Source organism: Scylla paramamosain, chromosome 27 (genome assembly GCF_035594125.1).
Source record: "Scylla paramamosain isolate STU-SP2022 chromosome 27, ASM3559412v1, whole genome shotgun sequence".
NCBI classification, from domain to species: Eukaryota; Metazoa; Arthropoda; class Malacostraca; order Decapoda; family Portunidae; genus Scylla; species Scylla paramamosain.
Window position 1 is genome coordinate 9,804,508 of NC_087177.1, and position 22,286 is coordinate 9,826,793.

At 40.9% G+C, this 22,286-nt stretch overlaps 4 long non-coding RNA genes across 20 annotated transcripts; 2 read left to right on the forward strand and 2 right to left on the reverse strand.

The window, feature by feature from the left end:
* Positions 1–291: 291 nt before the first annotated feature.
* Positions 292–2,689, reverse strand: LOC135114185 (uncharacterized). Of its 2 annotated transcripts, XR_010275421.1 has the most exons (5): positions 2,552–2,689; positions 1,724–1,912; positions 1,484–1,645; positions 1,133–1,337; positions 292–736 (listed from the first exon to the last, which is right to left on the reverse strand). It is a non-coding gene; the product is annotated as an uncharacterized LOC135114185 (long non-coding RNA). The 2 variants fall into 2 exon arrangements; XR_010275420.1 differs by having other exon boundaries at positions 292–1,337.
* Positions 2,546–10,790, forward strand: LOC135114164 (uncharacterized). Of its 8 annotated transcripts, none has more exons than XR_010275325.1 (8): positions 2,565–2,934; positions 5,432–5,517; positions 6,601–6,724; positions 7,303–7,544; positions 8,839–8,944; positions 9,179–9,353; positions 9,707–9,866; positions 10,435–10,790. It is a non-coding gene; the product is annotated as an uncharacterized LOC135114164 (long non-coding RNA). The 8 variants fall into 8 exon arrangements; XR_010275323.1 differs by having other exon boundaries at positions 2,565–2,839; XR_010275326.1 differs by lacking the exon at positions 5,432–5,517 and having other exon boundaries at positions 2,546–2,839.
* A 760-nt stretch (positions 10,791–11,550) lies between these two features.
* On the reverse strand, positions 11,551–13,958 carry LOC135114184 (uncharacterized). 2 transcript variants are annotated; one of them, XR_010275419.1, is made up of 5 exons: positions 13,821–13,958; positions 12,983–13,171; positions 12,743–12,904; positions 12,392–12,596; positions 11,551–11,995 (listed from the first exon to the last, which is right to left on the reverse strand). It is a non-coding gene; the product is annotated as an uncharacterized LOC135114184 (long non-coding RNA). The 2 variants fall into 2 exon arrangements; XR_010275418.1 differs by having other exon boundaries at positions 11,551–12,596.
* On the forward strand, positions 13,815–22,052 carry LOC135114167 (uncharacterized). Of its 8 annotated transcripts, none has more exons than XR_010275341.1 (8): positions 13,834–14,203; positions 16,701–16,786; positions 17,856–17,979; positions 18,558–18,799; positions 20,116–20,221; positions 20,452–20,626; positions 20,976–21,135; positions 21,697–22,052. It is a non-coding gene; the product is annotated as an uncharacterized LOC135114167 (long non-coding RNA). The 8 variants fall into 8 exon arrangements; XR_010275339.1 differs by having other exon boundaries at positions 13,834–14,108; XR_010275342.1 differs by lacking the exon at positions 16,701–16,786 and having other exon boundaries at positions 13,815–14,108.
* The last annotated feature ends 234 nt before the right edge of the window (positions 22,053–22,286 follow it).

The window sequence follows — 22,286 nt, forward strand, 5'->3', positions numbered from 1 at the left end:
CTTCACTGTTCACTATGCAGCGCCAGAAGTGTTGCTGCAAGCTGTGCAGAAGGGAGCAAATGGTACCGCTTGAACATTCATGCACTGGTTGAGTATCTTGTGTGTAATTTTATGATGAAAGGTTTTTAATGCAGGGACAGTTGTTTATAGGCATTTTTACATTATTTTTAGTGTACAACCATCCAAAAGGCATTTAGCTCAGTGTTACTGCAACAACCACACAGTACTGAATGTAGGGTTTCCTGTTTCATTAGAGATTTCTCTGCAGTGGTGTTTTCAATACAAGGAGTGTTTTCTATAGTTATTTTCTTTATTTTGAGGGCTTGCTATAATATCCTGCACAACTCTAAAAATACATCAAATTAACCTCCCACCAAAGCACAATACAGACACTTCCATTGGCTGTAACATTACTGCTAATACTGCAACATTCTTCCTGAGGGGAACCACACACATTAACAATAATAACACATGTTACAAAAAACTACACCAAACATATTAAGCTCAACATTTTTGTATAATAATTTTTAGAAACATGAATGACCAAAAATGGTTCTAGGATAAAAGAGGAAAAAAATGACAGAACACTACAGCATAACAGTACAAATGGCAGGTGTGTCTCTTTTCTCTTATTCCTTATTTGCAAGGATTAAAGCTGTTACCTTAGAGATCACAAGAAGTGGGACGGTACAGTTTGCTAAGCTGCCGGTACACGTAGGATGGTGCAGTACCTCGACTGAAATAAAAGAGATTTAAATGGTCAGCAGCCATTATTTAAAGCTAAGTGCAAGATAAACAGGGTACAGTAAAATCCCTCTTATCCGGCATCAACGGGACCGCCGACTGATCTGATGGTACTGATCTGATAGTATCTAGCTCCACATGAGACAACAACAGGTTGAGGTTTGAGAAAGGACCATCCAACACTCAACACGAGGAATGTATATCCACCTACACGAAATAAACATGTGGAAAAGGAATGTATCAAAAACTGGAATCAAGAATTTCTGTGAGAATAAAATGGTATGTACTTTTGTGATACCTTCCCTGTTCAATTTGCAACAGTAAATATGTTTCAAATACTGCCCCACTGAAAGAGGTATCAGGATAATGACTAACAAATAAAACTTACTGAAACAGAATAAAACTTTGGTGGTGAGGCAAGAGAGGCTGCACCAACAAAGGTCTCAATGCCTCCGTTGGTCACCACCGTCTCGGTGCCAACGATGACCTTTGATGACCTTGTTGACACGTGACATGATGGGGAACACTGCAGAGTCTTGAATTAATGTTGTCTCAATTCCAGCAGTACATAAAGCTTTTGCCACTGGGTGACCCTGCACAAGTAAAAGATGTATTGAGAACATAAGAACATAATAAAATAAAGGAAGCTGCAAGAAGCCATCACCCCTACATGTGGCAGTCCCTGTGTTATGTATTGTGCACATCAGACACGATGACGTGAAAGAGACGCATAAAACACCTTGCATCATATTTAGGGGCACGTTCGGCAACAATAACGTGGAATTTCCTTTGTGTGGCTGCCTTGGTCAGGAAGGCCAAGACCAGTGGACACATTGCACACGTCACAATGACCTCATCATTGTGAATCTTGCTTACACCTTGGGCAGCTATCAATTCTTGGCTGAAATAAAAGGAATCAATATAATACTGGTAACAAACAATGTCAATGTCCCAAATGTCAGTGTAATCTTTACTCTACCTTTGTTCAACCTCAGCTTTCTGTTCACCAATGGCCTCAAGTACTCTGTCCTGCAGCTCTGGAATAACCTCCGTGCATTTTGGGAGATCTCCACATGCAGGGTGAGTCTACTAGCATGGACTGTGAGAGGCTTGGGTACTCCACACCTTGCTTCTCTCCACGTGGTGTGTTGTGTTCGTCAATTACTATCTGCGTGAAGAAGAAAAATAACTTAAATAAATAAATGAGATACACACACACACACACACACACACACACACGAGGGCAGACAGGCAAAATACGTAGAGAGAGAGAGAGAGAGAGAGAGAGAGAGAGAGAGAGGCTGTACTTAAGCAATTATATCTTTCCATACCACACACACACACACACACACACGCACACGAACGTTTCCCTAAGGGCTCTCCTTGACACACAGAGAAAGGCTGGTAATTCTCTGTTGATCATTAGCTACAGTATGGAAGCCTCTGTTATACTTGGATATCTCTGTGAAGTATTGTTGTTTTTTAACGTCAAATGGTAAATACTTAATAATGATAAGCTGAGATATAACACAGTATTAAGCCAAGCCTTCAATTCACACAAGTTTTTCAATGATTTCACATTACGCCACACAAGGGACGAGACATTGCAGCGTAAGCCCCGCCAGGACCAGTTTGAATTTAGCGCTTCAATCAGTAACGTCTAGATACTTTGACAATTACAGTTATAATGGCCTGAGATTTATTTTTACACGCTTATAATTCTTTATATTTAATTTTCTATTAGTTTAGTACAATATAAAAGAAGTTGGTGCTTGTTATTGAAAGCTAAAAGTGTTTGGGTGCGTACTGTGCGGAGCAGGCTGGGAGGGATGACACAGTACCAGACGCCAGACACGCCAGACGGAAAGGCATTGTGTTCAAAGGGTGCCATAAACTGCTGCTTTATTTAATGTGGGACGACACAGCACCGGACGTCAACAGCAAGGCACTCTGTTCCAAGGGTGCCATAAACTGCTGCGTTATTTAATGTATTTTCGCAGAACAAGACAGTGACAGGGGCGTGGCTTCCTGGATGTGCTGGTTCAAGCTTGGTGCCTGCCGGGAGGTGCCTACAGGGCCACCAAGGCTAATATTGGTAAGAAACTCGCCCACCACTTGTCCAGCCAGGTAATTTGCACAGTCTGATGTAATAGGCGGTACGTGTCACCCACAACAACACAGGGCTGTCAGGTCAGTGGTTAATCTTACTGTTTATTTATTGTTAAGCCTCGTATTTCATGTTTTTGCACCTCGTTAAGAATATATTGATGTGACTCAGCATTCCACGGTGCCACAAGCGCTCCAAGCCTCCACCACAAAACTCTTACTAATTAACCATGACAGGAATTATAAAGACGTCAAAAAAATACACTTAACTAATGTTATCAGCCGAGGTGGAGGCAGCCTTCCCCATTTGTCCGCCAATATCTGCTTCATTTCTCACTTATTGTAAGCCTAACACGTCACTAAGTGGAGCCACATAACTAGGCTTTCATATCCGCTAGCTAGATATATCTGCCATTGCCTCATTTAGTTACGATGGAAGAATAACAGGCAAAATAGCGGCCGTTCTCTCCACTGACAAGGGCCGCCATGATGCCTGGCTACCTCTGCCAACCTGCTTCAACCTGTGGGTTCCAATATTTTTTTATTTTTTTCTTAACTTCTTTATTCTGCTGGTATAGCATGTTTTTTATGGTTTATAAAAATAATTATTTGCTTTAGAAGTATTTTCGTGGCTTGTGTTGAGTTGTGTTCAATTTTGTGTTGCTTGCCGAAAATGCGGGGTGTTTTTTTAGCAGTATTTTGACAAACTTGATTTTTTATTTCACGTTCTAACTACGTCTTTTGTATTTCTAAAAATTGCTTATGATTTTTAAAATGTTTTTTGGTTCCTGTTGAGAGAAATAAGTGGACTTTAAAAATGTTTTATGGTCCTGTTAAAAGTTGTTATTACAACACTTTTTGTGTTATTGTCTCTCTATTTGAGCTTGTAACTAACTTTTCATTGCTTGAAAAAATTGTTTGTATGTTTTAAAGTGTTTTATCTTGTTGTTGAGTCAAAATAGGTGGACTTTTCAGTGGTTTTTAATCGTATTTAGGTTCAACACTTGGTTTTTACACAATTTCGGTTTTATTTGTTTACTTCTTGTTCCAGGTCACTTTTGATGGTGTAAGATGATAGTTCAGATTTTTTAAAATTTTTTACGTTCCTAAAAATTCAAATGTTGTGGACTTTTCAATGATTTAAATTGTGCCGAATATTTCAACACTTTTTCCATATTTAATTTGGATATTTTTTAAATACTACTCAGGCTAGAGCTGTTTTAATATTGTGGATATTTGTTTAAGTATTTATCAAGTCAGAATATATAAGGCATTCCAGCCTAGCTCCATTTTTTCGAGGGGTCAATTTCGAAATGAAATCCGTTACGGTACGTAAAATTGCCGTGACGTCACGGCCGCCATCATGGACCAGGGACCTTGATCGGCTCCGCTGTCTCCTCGGTAATATTTATCGTATTTTGCAGTGTTTTCCTGGTGTTTCCATGTCTTTCTAGACTCAGACGTGTAGATAAGACTAGAATGAGTAAGAAAATAAGAGAAATAGAGGAGGAAGATGAAGGGAGAAGGAATAGAGGAGGTGGTAAAACAGAAAAATGCTAAGAAAACAATATTTAGCTTAATTTTCCCTGCTGCCCTGTCTGTCTTGGTAGTATTTGTCTTCCCTGACAGTGCTTCCAGTGTATTTGGTGTGTTTAAGAGGTGTTGGAGTGTGTCTGGAGGTGTTTAGGGAGTGTTGCAGTGTGTCTGGAGGTGTTGAAAGGGTGTTGAAGTGTGTGTTTTAGGGATTTGGTGATGTTTGAGTCAATATTTAGCGTTCCTGGTGTGTTTTGGGGTGTCTTAGGCTTGTTTAGGAGTGCTTTAAGTGTGTTTTGGACTGTTTTCAATGTTTTGTGATGTTTCAAGTGTATTTTAGGATGTTATGGACGAGTTTAGGTGTGTTTTGTGTGGATACCGGGGAATTTTGGGTGCGTTTGTGGGTATTTTATGTCAGTCTGGGTGTTTTGGGGTGTTTTAAGTGTGTTTTGGGCCGTTTTCAGTGTTTTGCGATGTTTTAAGTGTGTTTTGGGATGTTGTGGATGAGTTTGAGTGTTTTTTGGGTAGGTACGGTGTGTTTTGGATGCGTTTTAAGTCCATTTGGGTGAGTTTTGGAGTATTTTAAGTGTGTTTGGGGATATTTTGGTGCACTTTCGATGTGTTTAGGGTGTTTTTTGTGCGTTTAAGAGTGTTTAAGGTGTTTTAAGGTGTTTTAGTGTGGTTGGAGTTGCTTTTGAGGTGTTTTGGCTATGTTATAGGCATGTTGCAGATAAGTACTGGGTCTTTGAGGGTAGAAGTGGTGTGCTGGAGGTAAAATAAAAGGTTCTGGAGTGTTTAAGGGGGGACTGTGATAGTAGAAGCGTGTCAGGGGTGTTATAGCGTGTGTTGTGATGTATGAAGCTTCTAGATGCACGTGTGTGGGATGTCTGGGTCTGTACGAGGTGTTGTGGTGTTGGAGTCCTAGCAGGGGAAGGTACTGGAGGTTGTAGTGATGGGTAGAGGGTAAAAACAGAGGTACACTTTAGGTTAGGTAAGGTTAAGTGTTCATTGGTGTTGATTCAGTAATACGATCTTTTTTTCTTTTAAGATACAAATGTAGAGGGACGAAATAGGGAAGCAGGAAGACCACCACCACCACCACCATCACCACCAGCAGTGTGGAAGAAAGTTTAGGCAAGCGAAGAAAGTTGGAAAATTAATAATTAAACGCTTGCTGTCTTTTATTATCTTGAGTATAAAATGGTTATATGACAATCTCTCTCTCTCTCTCTCTCTCTCTCTCTCTCTCTCTCTCTCTCTCTCTCTCTCTCTCTCTCTCTCTCTCTCTCTCTCTCTCTCTCTCTCTCTCTCAGCTTTGTATTAGTTACCCGTTGACAGAAGTGACAGCCGCGTTTTCTCTTGTCAGATGTAAACAAAGCGGTAATTTCCTTCTAGCTGGTGATAAAACTCTTTCTCGCTCTTCCTCACTCTCCCACGTCACGGAAGCAGTGTGTGTGTGTGTGTGTGTGTGTGTGTGTGTGTGTGTGTGTGAAGAAGAAAATGTTATATTATATCTACGTGTTTAAAAGTTTCCTTCATTTAAGTCCAAAGAGGCTGGCTGGCTGATGCTAAGGAAGGAAGAAAGGGGTGGTGTTTAGGGGTCTGGGATGGAAAGCGAGTGATGTGTTTTGTAGCCTTCAGATAAAAAATATTAACAAAGTTTACACAGTGGGAAAATTTTGGTGGTGAGAGAGAAAATGACTAAAATATTACCTCAAATTTAACCTAACGTGGTGGAGCTTCACACTCCTCAGCTGACCCTAATCAAACCAAGCCTAACCCAAAGAAGCCTACCCTAACTTGTGTCTGGTGCTTCCTCCTCCCAAAGACTGGCTATCTCGTGTCTTAATCCCAAGCTGGCCTAACCAAACTTTACCTAACCTAACCTAAGCAATTCTAACCTAGCCAAACCTTACCTAAGCAAGCCTAACCTAGCCAAGCCTTACCTAACCTAACCTAACCTAGCCAAACCTTACCTAAGCAAGCCTAACCTAGCCAAGCCTTACCTAACCTAACCTAACCTAACCTAACCTAACCTAGCCAAACCTTACCTAAGCAAGCCTAACCTAGCCAAGCCTTACCTAACCTAACCTAACCTAACCTAACCTAACCTAAAGAAACCTATCCAAACCTAACATAACCTAGCCTAACCAAACCTAACCTAACCTACATCCTCTTCCCACGGCCCCACTTAACCAAACCTAATGTAACTTTCAGAGCAACGGCAACCCTCTGATCCGGCAAGCAAGTTGGCGGCAGCGATGGCGGTGGCGGCGGCAGTGGTGGTGAGGTGGACGGCAGGGACAGAGGGGCAGTACAGGCTGCGGACATCAAGGAGAAGGTGAGCAGGGTGTTGTGTTGGTGTGTGTTGGTGTGTGTTGCTAAGCTGAGATGCAATATTTGTCACTCAACACTCGTGCAACACTGCCTCCATGCACAAGTGTGTCGGGAAAATGATTTAAAGTCGTAAAAATGTTCTTGTTTTACTTTATTTATTTATTTATTTATTTTGTTTTATTTTTTGTATATATAGGAGGGACACTGGTCAAAGGGAACTAAGTACAATAAGAAAAAAATACTGAGAAAAAATAAAAGATAAAAAAGACCTCACTTAACCTAACCTAACCTAACATAAGCTAACTTAACGTAACATAACTTAGCCTAACCTCTTTTAACCTAACATAACTTAACCTAACTTAACTTAACCTAACCTAACCTAACTTAACCTAACCTCTTTTAACCTAACCTATTTTAACCTAACCTAACCTAACTTAACTTAACGTAACCTCACTTAACCTCACTTAACCTAACCTAACGTAACTTAACCTAACCTAACCTCACTTAACCTAACCTCACTTAACCTAACATAACCTAACCTCACTTAACCTAACGTAACCTAACCTAACCTAACACCCACAGAGGAACGCACGGACAAGCAAGGTGTTATTCGGCAGTCTGATCCTGGACCTGCTAGGCTTGAAGGTGGTGCTGCCCGTGTCTTCTGCTCTCCTCGACTGTTACTCCAAGCACAACACCAGCGGCTTGTATTCCTCTCAGCTCTCCTGTGTGACTTATTCGCGGCCTCGGCTGTCTACGCACGCACTCTCACTGTGGCTAACATAATATTCTTTGCTGTCTTCTTCCAGGAATCGCTGCCTGAGGTGTGTGTGTGTGTGTGTGTTTGTGTGTGTGTGTGTGTGTGTGTGTGTGTGTGTGTGTGTGTGTGTGTGTGTGTGTGTGTGTGTGTGTCTCATTTATTTTTTTTATTATGTATATTTTTTTTGTTTTTGTATAATTTTTGCTTATTTTTTTTTTCCTTTCATTTTTTCTTTCTTTGCTTATTTTGTAATTTGTTTGTATTTCCTTGTGTCTCTGAATGTTGTTAAAGAGAGGTGCATTGTGAGTAAAGCATCATTTTCTCTTTCCTTTCCTCATTTCTTTACTTTTTCCTCTTATTCCTTCCTTTCTGTCATCATTACAAACCCTTTCTCTCATTTTCCTTACCATAAACCATCAAAACATCTTAACAATCTCATTTAAATCACTTTTCTTTTCATTATCATCTGTTTGTTTACATTCTCTTGCTTTCTTTCACTTATTAATTCATTACACTCCTGTTTGTGTGTTTAGGAATGTTTTGAGATATTTTGGGGTGTTTTGGAGGTGTTTTGGGGTGTTTTTTCAAGTGTTTTGAGGTAAATTGTCTGTTTTTGGGTATATTTGTCTGTTTTTGTCTGTTTTTTGGGTATTATTGGGGTTTTGGAGGTGTTTTGGGGGTGTTTTTGCATGTGTTTTGAGGTAAATTGTCTTTTTTGGGTATTTTTTGGGTTTTGGAGATGTTTTGGGGGTGATTTTGCAAGTGTTTTGAGGTAAATTGTCTTTTTTGGGTATTATTGGGGTTTTGGAGGTGTTTTTTCAAGTGTTTTGAGGTAAATTGTCTTTTTTTGGGTATTATTGGGGTTTTGGAGGTGTTTTGGGGGTGTTTTTTCAAGTGTTTTGAGGTAAATTGTCTGTTTTTGGATGTTTAATGGTGTTTTTGGAGTGTTTTGCAAGTTTTTGAGGTAAATAGTGTGTTTTGGGGTGTTTAATGGTGTTTTGAGAGTGTTTTGCAAGTGTTTTGAGGTAAATAGTGTGTTTTGGGGTGTTTAATTTTGTTTTGGGAGTGTTTTGCAAGTGTTTTGAGGTAAATAGTTTGTTTTGGGGTGTTTAATGGTGTCTTGGTGGTGTTTCAGGGTTATATAGGGGTGTTTGGGGGTGATCTAGGGTAAGTAGTGTTATCAAGGCTGTAGTGGAAGTTACTGTGGGTTTTCAAAGGGTGTTTCCATGGTGATTCACTTGTATTTTATCCCTTGTACAGTAAAACTCCCTTTCCCTGAGTTGGCAACACTGTTTGTTTACGTTCGCTGTTGTCTCGTCGTGTGTGAGTCAGATTTGTGTCTTGTTCTTCCACTGCAGGGCAGAAGGAGGAGGGACATCGGTGCCAGTTTGACCGAGGCTTGGGAGGTGATCAATCCTAGGGCTCTGTTCTCCGTCAGCTGTGTCAAGGGCCTGGGCAGAGAAGGTGTGTGTGTGTGTGTTTGTATGTTCAGTATTGTGTGTTTGTTCGTGTTTGTAGTATTGTGTGTGTGTGTGTGTGTGTGTGTGTGTGTGTGTGTGTGTGTGTGTGTGTGTACTAGCAAATATTCCCTTATGTTTACTCCTGAAACACAAACACACACACACACACACACACACACACACACACACACACACACACACACACACACACCCTGAGTCTGTCCAGAATATCCACCAGGCACCGAGAGGCTCTGGAGAAGTTTGGAAGGGGACTACTGCATCATCCGCGTCTCAGAAACATGCTGCCGCCCGATGCGCCTCGCCCGGTCCGTGCCACCAGACACCACAACAGAATAACGCCCCTGAAGGCGCCGCGCACGGACCGGTACAGACTCAGTGCGATTCCCACCATGGTGCGAGCCATCAATCAATATTATTTCCCTCCTAGATTAGACTTACCTTTAGGATTAATGTTAAGTTTTTCCCCATCCCCTATGTACATTTTCAGTTTGTCAACTGCCTAAATAATAAACCGTTTATTATTATTATTATTATTATTATTATTACCACCTCCTGTTCCTCCTCCTCCTCCTCTCCCTTCATTCATACACACACACACACACACACACACACACACTACCTCCCGTTCCTCCTCCTCCTCCTCTCCCTTCATTCATAAACATCTGTCTTTCTCTCTCTCTGTAGAACGCATGAAATTAATACAATTTAGCCGAGTTTACTTCCTCTACCTGTTCCTGTATTCCAGCCTGGAGTTAACGCTGATCTTCGCGACCCACCACAAGCATAGTTACGACTCGTTGGCGCAGGACCGCAAGTTTTCCTTCCTGGGCCTGGTCATGGCAGTTACACAGAGAGGGTTTATGCGAAGTGTTAAGACTGGAACTGAAAAAGCAACTGCCAATTAGGTATGGTGTGTTCTGGGGTTTGTGTGTGTGTGTGTGTGTGTGTGTGTGTGTGTGTGTGTGTTGGAGAGGGTTTGTGTGTGTGTGTGGCCGGGAAAGGGTTGCCTGTGTGTGTGTTTTCAAGGGTGTTTTCATGGTTCGAGTTTAACAGGGTGTAGTGGAAGTTACTGAGGTTTTCAAGGGTGTTTTTCATGGTTCTTGTTTAACAGGGTGTAGTGGAAGTTACTGGGGTTTTCAAGGGTGTTTTCATGGTTTTTGTTTAACAGGGTGTAGTGGAAGTTACTAGGATTTTCAAGGGTGTTTTCATGGTTCTAGTCTAACAGGCTGTAGTGCAAGTTACTGGGGTTTTCAAGGATGTTTTCATGGTTCTAGTTTAATGGGCTGTAGTGGAAGTTACTGAGTTTTACAAAGTATATTTTCAAATCTATATTTTTACTGTGTAGAATTACAATATAAAACAACAGGATTTATCAGTAACAGTTTAAGTAACAATTAGTTTAAGATCATATTATTTTCTTTTCCTTGCATTTAATCATTGTATGCCTGTATCTAATTCATGTTGGTTTCACAGGCACACACCTACATTGTGATGCAGCTCCTTGGAGGTGGAGAGCTGGCTGCCTCAGAGGATCAGGAAACACGAGAGGTTCACAGAGGCTCGCCTCGGGCTTCGGTCGTCGTGAGGAACCTGGTGTCAGCAGTTCACTACGTGCACAGGAAAAGCATCAGTGTTCACGGAGACCTAAAGCCAGACAGGGGTGAAAAGGGTTGGTGTTGAGGATAGACAGAAAAGAAAAGAAAGGAAAGGTAAAAAAAGGAAGTTTTTTTGCATTGATTTTCCATCTGCTTATTTTAAAGAATTTATTGCATGGAATATTATTGATCTCCATCATTTGTATGGCCTTTATAATAAAAAGTATGAATTTATTCCATTCAGATATTATCCTTCTCCGAGGCCATTCTAATCTAAACATCTTTTCACGGAATCTCTTGTTCAAGGATTCTTCTGAAGATTCAGTTATTAAGATTGTGGATTTTGGGTTTGCACATTTGATGCCTGACAAGGAAAAGGATGGCAGCACGAAGACACCGTGCTTCACTGTTCACTATGCAGCGCCAGAAGTGTTGCTGCAAGCTGTGCAGAAGGGAGCAAATGGTACCACTTGAACATTCATGCACTGGTTGAGTATCTTGTGTGTAATTTTATGATGAAAGGTTTTTAATGCAGGGACAGTTGTTTATAGGCATTTTTACATTATTTTTAGTGTCTAAACATCTTTTCACGGAATCTCTTGTTCAAGGATTCTTCTGAAGATTCAGTTATTAAGATTGTGGATTTTGGGTTTGCACATTTGATGCCTGACAAGGAAAAGGATGGCAGCACGAAGACACCGTGCTTCACTGTTCACTATGCAGCGCCAGAAGTGTTGCTGCAAGCTGTGCAGAAGGGAGCAAATGGTACCGCTTGAACATTCATGCACTGGTTGAGTATCTTGTGTGTAATTTTATGATGAAAGGTTTTTAATGCAGGGACAGTTGTTTATAGGCATTTTTACATTATTTTTAGTGTACAACCATCCAAAAGGCATTTAGCTCAGTGTTACTGCAACAACCACACAGTACTGAATGTAGGGTTTCCTGTTTCATTAGAGATTTCTCTGCAGTGGTGTTTTCAATACAAGGAGTGTTTTCTATAGTTATTTTCTTTATTTTGAGGGCTTGCTATAATATCCTGCACAACTCTAAAAATACATCAAATTAACCTCCCACCAAAGCACAATACAGACACTTCCATTGGCTGTAACATTACTGCTAATACTGCAACATTCTTCCTGAGGGGAACCACACACATTAACAATAATAACACATGTTACAAAAAACTACACCAAACATATTAAGCTCAACATTTTTGTATAATAATTTTTAGAAACATGAATGACCAAAAATGGTTCTAGGATAAAAGAGGAAAAAAATGACAGAACACTACAGCATAACAGTACAAATGGCAGGTGTGTCTCTTTTCTCTTATTCCTTATTTGCAAGGATTAAAGCTGTTACCTTAGAGATCACAAGAAGTGGGACGGTACAGTTTGCTAAGCTGCCGGTACACGTAGGATGGTGCAGTACCTCGACTGAAATAAAAGAGATTTAAATGGTCAGCAGCCATTATTTAAAGCTAAGTGCAAGATAAACAGGGTACAGTAAAATCCCTCTTATCCGGCATCAACGGGACCGCCGACTGATCTGATGGTACTGATCTGATAGTATCTAGCTCCACATGAGACAACAACAGGTTGAGGTTTGAGAAAGGACCATCCAACACTCAACACGAGGAATGTATATCCACCTACACGAAATAAACATGTGGAAAAGGAATGTATCAAAAACTGGAATCAAGAATTTCTGTGAGAATAAAATGGTATGTACTTTTGTGATACCTTCCCTGTTCAATTTGCAACAGTAAATATGTTTCAAATACTGCCCCACTGAAAGAGGTATCAGGATAATGACTAACAAATAAAACTTACTGAAACAGAATAAAACTTTGGTGGTGAGGCAAGAGAGGCTGCACCAACAAAGGTCTCAATGCCTCCGTTGGTCACCACCGTCTCGGTGCCAACGATGACCTTTGATGACCTTGTTGACACGTGACATGATGGGGAACACTGCAGAGTCTTGAATTAATGTTGTCTCAATTCCAGCAGTACATAAAGCTTTTGCCACTGGGTGACCCTGCACAAGTAAAAGATGTATTGAGAACATAAGAACATAATAAAATAAAGGAAGCTGCAAGAAGCCATCACCCCTACATGTGGCAGTCCCTGTGTTATGTATTGTGCACATCAGACACGATGACGTGAAAGAGACGCATAAAACACCTTGCATCATATTTAGGGGCACGTTCGGCAACAATAACGTGGAATTTCCTTTGTGTGGCTGCCTTGGTCAGGAAGGCCAAGACCAGTGGACACATTGCACACGTCACAATGACCTCATCATTGTGAATCTTGCTTACACCTTGGGCAGCTATCAATTCTTGGCTGAAATAAAAGGAATCAATATAATACTGGTAACAAACAATGTCAATGTCCCAAATGTCAGTGTAATCTTTACTCTACCTTTGTTCAACCTCAGCTTTCTGTTCACCAATGGCCTCAAGTACTCTGTCCTGCAGCTCTGGAATAACCTCCGTGCATTTTGGGAGATCTCCACATGCAGGGTGAGTCTACTAGCATGGACTGTGAGAGGCTTGGGTACTCCACACCTTGCTTCTCTCCACGTGGTGTGTTGTGTTCGTCAATTACTATCTGCGTGAAGAAGAAAAATAACTTAAATAAATAAATGAGATACACACACACACACACACACACACACACACACACACACACACACGAGGGCAGACAGGCAAAATACGTAGAGAGAGAGAGAGAGAGAGAGAGAGAGAGAGAGGCTGTACTTAAGCAATTATATCTTTCCATACCACACACACACACACACACACACGCACACGAACGTTTCCCTAAGGGCTCTCCTTGACACACAGAGAAAGGCTGGTAATTCTCTGTTGATCATTAGCTACAGTATGGAAGCCTCTGTTATACTTGGATATCTCTGTGAAGTATTGTTGTTTTTTAACGTCAAATGGTAAATACTTAATAATGATAAGCTGAGATATAACACAGTATTAAGCCAAGCCTTCAATTCACACAAGTTTTTCAATGATTTCACATTACGCCACACAAGGGACGAGACATTGCAGCGTAAGCCCCGCCAGGACCAGTTTGAATTTAGCGCTTCAATCAGTAACGTCTAGATACTTTGACAATTACAGTTATAATGGCCTGAGATTTATTTTTACACGCTTATAATTCTTTATATTTAATTTTCTATTAGTTTAGTACAATATAAAAGAAGTTGGTGCTTGTTATTGAAAGCTAAAAGTGTTTGGGTGCGTACTGTGCGGAGCAGGCTGGGAGGGATGACACAGTACCAGACGCCAGACACGCCAGACGGAAAGGCATTGTGTTCAAAGGGTGCCATAAACTGCTGCTTTATTTAATGTGGGACGACACAGCACCGGACGTCAACAGCAAGGCACTCTGTTCCAAGGGTGCCATAAACTGCTGCGTTATTTAATGTATTTTCGCAGAACAAGACAGTGACAGGGGCGTGGCTTCCTGGATGTGCTGGTTCAAGCTTGGTGCCTGCCGGGAGGTGCCTACAGGGCCACCAAGGCTAATATTGGTAAGAAACTCGCCCACCACTTGTCCAGCCAGGTAATTTGCACAGTCTGATGTAATAGGCGGTACGTGTCACCCACAACAACACAGGGCTGTCAGGTCAGTGGTTAATCTTACTGTTTATTTATTGTTAAGCCTCGTATTTCATGTTTTTGCACCTCGTTAAGAATATATTGATGTGACTCAGCATTCCACGGTGCCACAAGCGCTCCAAGCCTCCACCACAAAACTCTTACTAATTAACCATGACAGGAATTATAAAGACGTCAAAAAAATACACTTAACTAATGTTATCAGCCGAGGTGGAGGCAGCCTTCCCCATTTGTCCGCCAATATCTGCTTCATTTCTCACTTATTGTAAGCCTAACACGTCACTAAGTGGAGCCACATAACTAGGCTTTCATATCCGCTAGCTAGATATATCTGCCATTGCCTCATTTAGTTACGATGGAAGAATAACAGGCAAAATAGCGGCCGTTCTCTCCACTGACAAGGGCCGCCATGATGCCTGGCTACCTCTGCCAACCTGCTTCAACCTGTGGGTTCCAATATTTTTTTATTTTTTTCTTAACTTCTTTATTCTGCTGGTATAGCATGTTTTTTATGGTTTATAAAAATAATTATTTGCTTTAGAAGTATTTTCGTGGCTTGTGTTGAGTTGTGTTCAATTTTGTGTTGCTTGCCGAAAATGCGGGGTGTTTTTTTAGCAGTATTTTGACAAACTTGATTTTTTATTTCACGTTCTAACTACGTCTTTTGTATTTCTAAAAATTGCTTATGATTTTTAAAATGTTTTTTGGTTCCTGTTGAGAGAAATAAGTGGACTTTAAAAATGGTTTATGGTCCTGTTAAAAGTTGTTATTACAACACTTTTTGTGTTATTGTCTCTCTATTTGAGCTTGTAACTAACTTTTCATTGCTTGAAAAAATTGTTTGTATGTTTTAAAGTGTTTTATCTTGTTGTTGAGTCAAAATAGGTGGACTTTTCAGTGGTTTTTAATCGTATTTAGGTTCAACACTTGGTTTTTACACAATTTCGGTTTTATTTGTTTACTTCTTGTTCCAGGTCACTTTTGATGGTGTAAGATGATAGTTCAGATTTTTTAAAATTTTTTACGTTCCTAAAAATTCAAATGTTGTGGACTTTTCAATGATTTAAATTGTGCCGAATATTTCAACACTTTTTCCATATTTAATTTGGATATTTTTTAAATACTACTCAGGCTAGAGCTGTTTTAATATTGTGGATATTTGTTTAAGTATTTATCAAGTCAGAATATATAAGGCATTCCAGCCTAGCTCCATTTTTTCGAGGGGTCAATTTCGAAATGAAATCCGTTACGGTACGTAAAATTGCCGTGACGTCACGGCCGCCATCATGGACCAGGGACCTTGATCGGCTCCGCTGTCTCCTCGGTAATATTTATCGTATTTTGCAGTGTTTTCCTGGTGTTTCCATGTCTTTCTAGACTCAGACGTGTAGATAAGACTAGAATGAGTAAGAAAATAAGAGAAATAGAGGAGGAAGATGAAGGGAGAAGGAATAGAGGAGGTGGTAAAACAGAAAAATGCTAAGAAAACAATATTTAGCTTAATTTTCCCTGCTGCCCTGTCTGTCTTGGTAGTATTTGTCTTCCCTGACAGTGCTTCCAGTGTATTTGGTGTGTTTAAGAGGTGTTGGAGTGTGTCTGGAGGTGTTTAGGGAGTGTTGCAGTGTGTCTGGAGGTGTTGAAAGGGTGTTGAAGTGTGTGTTTTAGGGATTTGGTGATGTTTGAGTCAATATTTAGCGTTCCTGGTGTGTTTTGGGGTGTCTTAGGCTTGTTTAGGAGTGCTTTAAGTGTGTTTTGGACTGTTTTCAATGTTTTGTGATGTTTCAAGTGTATTTTAGGATGTTATGGACGAGTTTAGGTGTGTTTTGTGTGGATACCGGGGAATTTTGGGTGCGTTTGTGGGTATTTTATGTCAGTCTGGGTGTTTTGGGGTGTTTTAAGTGTGTTTTGGGCCGTTTTCAGTGTTTTGCGATGTTTTAAGTGTGTTTTGGGATGTTGTGGATGAGTTTGAGTGTTTTTTGGGTAGGTACGGTGTGTTTTGGATGCGTTTTAAGTCCATTTGGGTGAGTTTTGGAGTATTTTAAGTGTGTTTGGGGATATTTTGGTGCACTTTCGATGTGTTTAGGGTGTTTTTTGTGCGTTTAAGAGTGTTTAAGGTGTTTTAAGGTGTTTTAGTGTGGTTGGAGTTGCTTTTGAGGTGTTTTGGCTATGTTATAGGCATGTTGCAGATAAGTACTGGGTCTTTGAGGGTAGAAGTGGTGTGCTGGAGGTAAAATAAAAGGTTCTGGAGTGTTTAAGGGGGGACTGTGATAGTAGAAGCGTGTCAGGGGTGTTATAGCGTGTGTTGTGATGTATGAAGCTTCTAGATGCACGTGTGTGGGATGTCTGGGTCTGTACGAGGTGTTGTGGTGTTGGAGTCCTAGCAGGGGAAGGTACTGGAGGTTGTAGTGATGGGTAGAGGGTAAAAACAGAGGTACACTTTAGGTTAGGTAAGGTTAAGTGTTCATTGGTGTTGATTCAGTAATACGATCTTTTTTTCTTTTAAGATACAAATGTAGAGGGACGAAATAGGGAAGCAGGAAGACCACCACCACCACCACCATCACCACCAGCAGTGTGGAAGAAAGTTTAGGCAAGCGAAGAAAGTTGGAAAATTAATAATTAAACGCTTGCTGTCTTTTATTATCTTGAGTATAAAATGGTTATATGACAATCTCTCTCTCTCTCTCTCTCTCTCTCTCTCTCTCTCTCTCTCTCTCTCTCTCTCTCTCTCTCTCTCTCTCTCTCTCTCTCTCAGCTTTGTATTAGTTACCCGTTGACAGAAGTGACAGCCGCGTTTTCTCTTGTCAGATGTAAACAAAGCGGTAATTTCCTTCTAGCTGGTGATAAAACTCTTTCTCGCTCTTCCTCACTCTCCCACGTCACGGAAGCAGTGTGTGTGTGTGTGTGTGTGTGTGTGTGTGTGTGTGTGTGTGAAGAAGAAAATGTTATATTATATCTACGTGTTTAAAAGTTTCCTTCATTTAAGTCCAAAGAGGCTGGCTGGCTGATGCTAAGGAAGGAAGAAAGGGGTGGTGTTTAGGGGTCTGGGATGGAAAGCGAGTGATGTGTTTTGTAGCCTTCAGATAAAAAATATTAACAAAGTTTACACAGTGGGAAAATTTTGGTGGTGAGAGAGAAAATGACTAAAATATTACCTCAAATTTAACCTAACGTGGTGGAGCTTCACACTCCTCAGCTGACCCTAATCAAACCAAGCCTAACCCAAAGAAGCCTACCCTAACTTGTGTCTGGTGCTTCCTCCTCCCAAAGACTGGCTATCTCGTGTCTTAATCCCAAGCTGGCCTAACCAAACTTTACCTAACCTAACCTAAGCAATTCTAACCTAGCCAAACCTTACCTAAGCAAGCCTAACCTAGCCAAGCCTTACCTAACCTAACCTAACCTAGCCAAACCTTACCTAAGCAAGCCTAACCTAGCCAAGCCTTACCTAACCTAACCTAACCTAACCTAACCTAACCTAGCCAAACCTTACCTAAGCAAGCCTAACCTAGCCAAGCCTTACCTAACCTAACCTAACCTAACCTAACCTAACCTAAAGAAACCTATCCAAACCTAACATAACCTAGCCTAACCAAACCTAACCTAACCTACATCCTCTTCCCACGGCCCCACTTAACCAAACCTAATGTAACTTTCAGAGCAACGGCAACCCTCTGATCCGGCAAGCAAGTTGGCGGCAGCGATGGCGGTGGCGGCGGCAGTGGTGGTGAGGTGGACGGCAGGGACAGAGGGGCAGTACAGGCTGCGGACATCAAGGAGAAGGTGAGCAGGGTGTTGTGTTGGTGTGTGTTGGTGTGTGTTGCTAAGCTGAGATGCAATATTTGTCACTCAACACTCGTGCAACACTGCCTCCATGCACAAGTGTGTCGGGAAAATGATTTAAAGTCGTAAAAATGTTCTTGTTTTACTTTATTTATTTATTTATTTATTTTGTTTTATTTTTTGTATATATAGGAGGGACACTGGTCAAAGGGAACTAAGTACAATAAGAAAAAAATACTGAGAAAAAATAAAAGATAAAAAAGACCTCACTTAACCTAACCTAACCTAACATAAGCTAACTTAACGTAACATAACTTAGCCTAACCTCTTTTAACCTAACATAACTTAACCTAACTTAACTTAACCTAACCTAACCTAACTTAACCTAACCTCTTTTAACCTAACCTATTTTAACCTAACCTAACCTAACTTAACTTAACGTAACCTCACTTAACCTCACTTAACCTAACCTAACGTAACTTAACCTAACCTAACCTCACTTAACCTAACCTCACTTAACCTAACATAACCTAACCTCACTTAACCTAACGTAACCTAACCTAACCTAACACCCACAGAGGAACGCACGGACAAGCAAGGTGTTATTCGGCAGTCTGATCCTGGACCTGCTAGGCTTGAAGGTGGTGCTGCCCGTGTCTTCTGCTCTCCTCGACTGTTACTCCAAGCACAACACCAGCGGCTTGTATTCCTCTCAGCTCTCCTGTGTGACTTATTCGCGGCCTCGGCTGTCTACGCACGCACTCTCACTGTGGCTAACATAATATTCTTTGCTGTCTTCTTCCAGGAATCGCTGCCTGAGGTGTGTGTGTGTGTGTGTGTTTGTGTGTGTGTGTGTGTGTGTGTGTGTGTGTGTGTGTGTGTGTGTGTGTGTGTGTGTGTGTGTGTGTGTCTCATTTATTTTTTTTATTATGTATATTTTTTTTGTTTTTGTATAATTTTTGCTTATTTTTTTTTTCCTTTCATTTTTTCTTTCTTTGCTTATTTTGTAATTTGTTTGTATTTCCTTGTGTCTCTGAATGTTGTTAAAGAGAGGTGCATTGTGAGTAAAGCATCATTTTCTCTTTCCTTTCCTCATTTCTTTACTTTTTCCTCTTATTCCTTCCTTTCTGTCATCATTACAAACCCTTTCTATTCATTACAAACCCTTTCTCTCATTTTCCTTACCATAAACCATCAAAACATCTTAACAATCTCATTTAAATCACTTTTCTTTTCATTATCATCTGTTTGTTTACATTCTCTTGCTTTCTTTCACTTATTAATTCATTACACTCCTGTTTGTGTGTTTAGGAATGTTTTGAGATATTTTGGGGTGTTTTGGAGGTGTTTTGGGGTGTTTTTTCAAGTGTTTTGAGGTAAATTGTCTGTTTTTGGGTATATTTGTCTGTTTTTGTCTGTTTTTTGGGTATTATTGGGGTTTTGGAGGTGTTTTGGGGGTGTTTTTGCATGTGTTTTGAGGTAAATTGTCTTTTTTGGGTATTTTTTGGGTTTTGGAGATGTTTTGGGGGTGATTTTGCAAGTGTTTTGAGGTAAATTGTCTTTTTTGGGTATTATTGGGGTTTTGGAGGTGTTTTTTCAAGTGTTTTGAGGTAAATTGTCTTTTTTTGGGTATTATTGGGGTTTTGGAGGTGTTTTGGGGGTGTTTTTTCAAGTGTTTTGAGGTAAATTGTCTGTTTTTGGATGTTTAATGGTGTTTTTGGAGTGTTTTGCAAGTTTTTGAGGTAAATAGTGTGTTTTGGGGTGTTTAATGGTGTTTTGAGAGTGTTTTGCAAGTGTTTTGAGGTAAATAGTGTGTTTTGGGGTGTTTAATTTTGTTTTGGGAGTGTTTTGCAAGTGTTTTGAGGTAAATAGTTTGTTTTGGGGTGTTTAATGGTGTCTTGGTGGTGTTTCAGGGTTATATAGGGGTGTTTGGGGGTGATCTAGGGTAAGTAGTGTTATCAAGGCTGTAGTGGAAGTTACTGTGGGTTTTCAAAGGGTGTTTCCATGGTGATTCACTTGTATTTTATCCCTTGTACAGTAAAACTCCCTTTCCCTGAGTTGGCAACACTGTTTGTTTACGTTCGCTGTTGTCTCGTCGTGTGTGAGTCAGATTTGTGTCTTGTTCTTCCACTGCAGGGCAGAAGGAGGAGGGACATCGGTGCCAGTTTGACCGAGGCTTGGGAGGTGATCAATCCTAGGGCTCTGTTCTCCGTCAGCTGTGTCAAGGGCCTGGGCAGAGAAGGTGTGTGTGTGTGTGTTTGTATGTTCAGTATTGTGTGTTTGTTCGTGTTTGTAGTATTGTGTGTGTGTGTGTGTGTGTGTGTGTGTGTGTGTGTGTGTGTGTGTGTGTACTAGCAAATATTCCCTTATGTTTACTCCTGAAACACAAACACACACACACACACACACACACACACACACACACACACACACACACACACACACCCTGAGTCTGTCCAGAATATCCACCAGGCACCGAGAGGCTCTGGAGAAGTTTGGAAGGGGACTACTGCATCATCCGCGTCTCAGAAACATGCTGCCGCCCGATGCGCCTCGCCCGGTCCGTGCCACCAGACACCACAACAGAATAACGCCCCTGAAGGCGCCGCGCACGGACCGGTACAGACTCAGTGCGATTCCCACCATGGTGCGAGCCATCAATCAATATTATTTCCCTCCTAGATTAGACTTACCTTTAGGATTAATGTTAAGTTTTTCCCCATCCCCTATGTACATTTTCAGTTTGTCAACTGCCTAAATAATAAACCGTTTATTATTATTATTATTATTATTATTATTACCACCTCCTGTTCCTCCTCCTCCTCCTCTCCCTTCATTCATACACACACACACACACACACACACACTACCTCCCGTTCCTCCTCCTCCTCCTCTCCCTTCATTCATAAACATCTGTCTTTCTCTCTCTCTGTAGAACGCATGAAATTAATACAATTTAGCCGAGTTTACTTCCTCTACCTGTTCCTGTATTCCAGCCTGGAGTTAACGCTGATCTTCGCGACCCACCACAAGCATAGTTACGACTCGTTGGCGCAGGACCGCAAGTTTTCCTTCCTGGGCCTGGTCATGGCAGTTACACAGAGAGGGTTTATGCGAAGTGTTAAGACTGGAACTGAAAAAGCAACTGCCAATTAGGTATGGTGTGTTCTGGGGTTTGTGTGTGTGTGTGTGTGTGTGTGTGTGTGTGTGTTGGAGAGGGTTTGTGTGTGTGTGTGGCCGGGAAAGGGTTGCCTGTGTGTGTGTTTTCAAGGGTGTTTTCATGGTTCGAGTTTAACAGGGTGTAGTGGAAGTTACTGAGGTTTTCAAGGGTGTTTTTCATGGTTCTTGTTTAACAGGGTGTAGTGGAAGTTACTGGGGTTTTCAAGGGTGTTTTCATGGTTTTTGTTTAACAGGGTGTAGTGGAAGTTACTAGGATTTTCAAGGGTGTTTTCATGGTTCTAGTCTAACAGGCTGTAGTGCAAGTTACTGGGGTTTTCAAGGATGTTTTCATGGTTCTAGTTTAATGGGCTGTAGTGGAAGTTACTGAGTTTTACAAAGTATATTTTCAAATCTATATTTTTACTGTGTAGAATTACAATATAAAACAACAGGATTTATCAGTAACAGTTTAAGTAACAATTAGTTTAAGATCATATTATTTTCTTTTCCTTGCATTAATCATTGTATGCCTGTATCTAATTCATGTTGGTTTCACAGGCACACACCTACATTGTGATGCAGCTCCTTGGAGGTGGAGAGCTGGCTGCCTCAGAGGATCAGGAAACACGAGAGGTTCACAGAGGCTCGCCTCGGGCTTCGGTCGTCGTGAGGAACCTGGTGTCAGCAGTTCACTACGTGCACAGGAAAAGCATCAGTGTTCACGGAGACCTAAAGCCAGACAGGGGTGAAAAGGGTTGGTGTTGAGGATAGACAGAAAAGAAAAGAAAGGAAAGGTAAAAAAAGGAAGTTTTTTTGCATTGATTTTCCATCTGCTTATTTTAAAGAATTTATTGCATGGAATATTATTGATCTCCATCATTTGTATGGCCTTTATAATAAAAAGTATGAATTTATTCCATTCAGATATTATCCTTCTCCGAGGCCATTCTAATCTAAACATCTTTTCACGGAATCTCTTGTTCAAGGATTCTTCTGAAGATTCAGTTATTAAGATTGTGGATTTTGGGTTTGCACATTTGATGCCTGACAAGGAAAAGGATGGCAGCACGAAGACACCGTGCTTCACTGTTCACTATGCAGCGCCAGAAGTGTTGCTGCAAGCTGTGCAGAAGGGAGCAAATGGTACC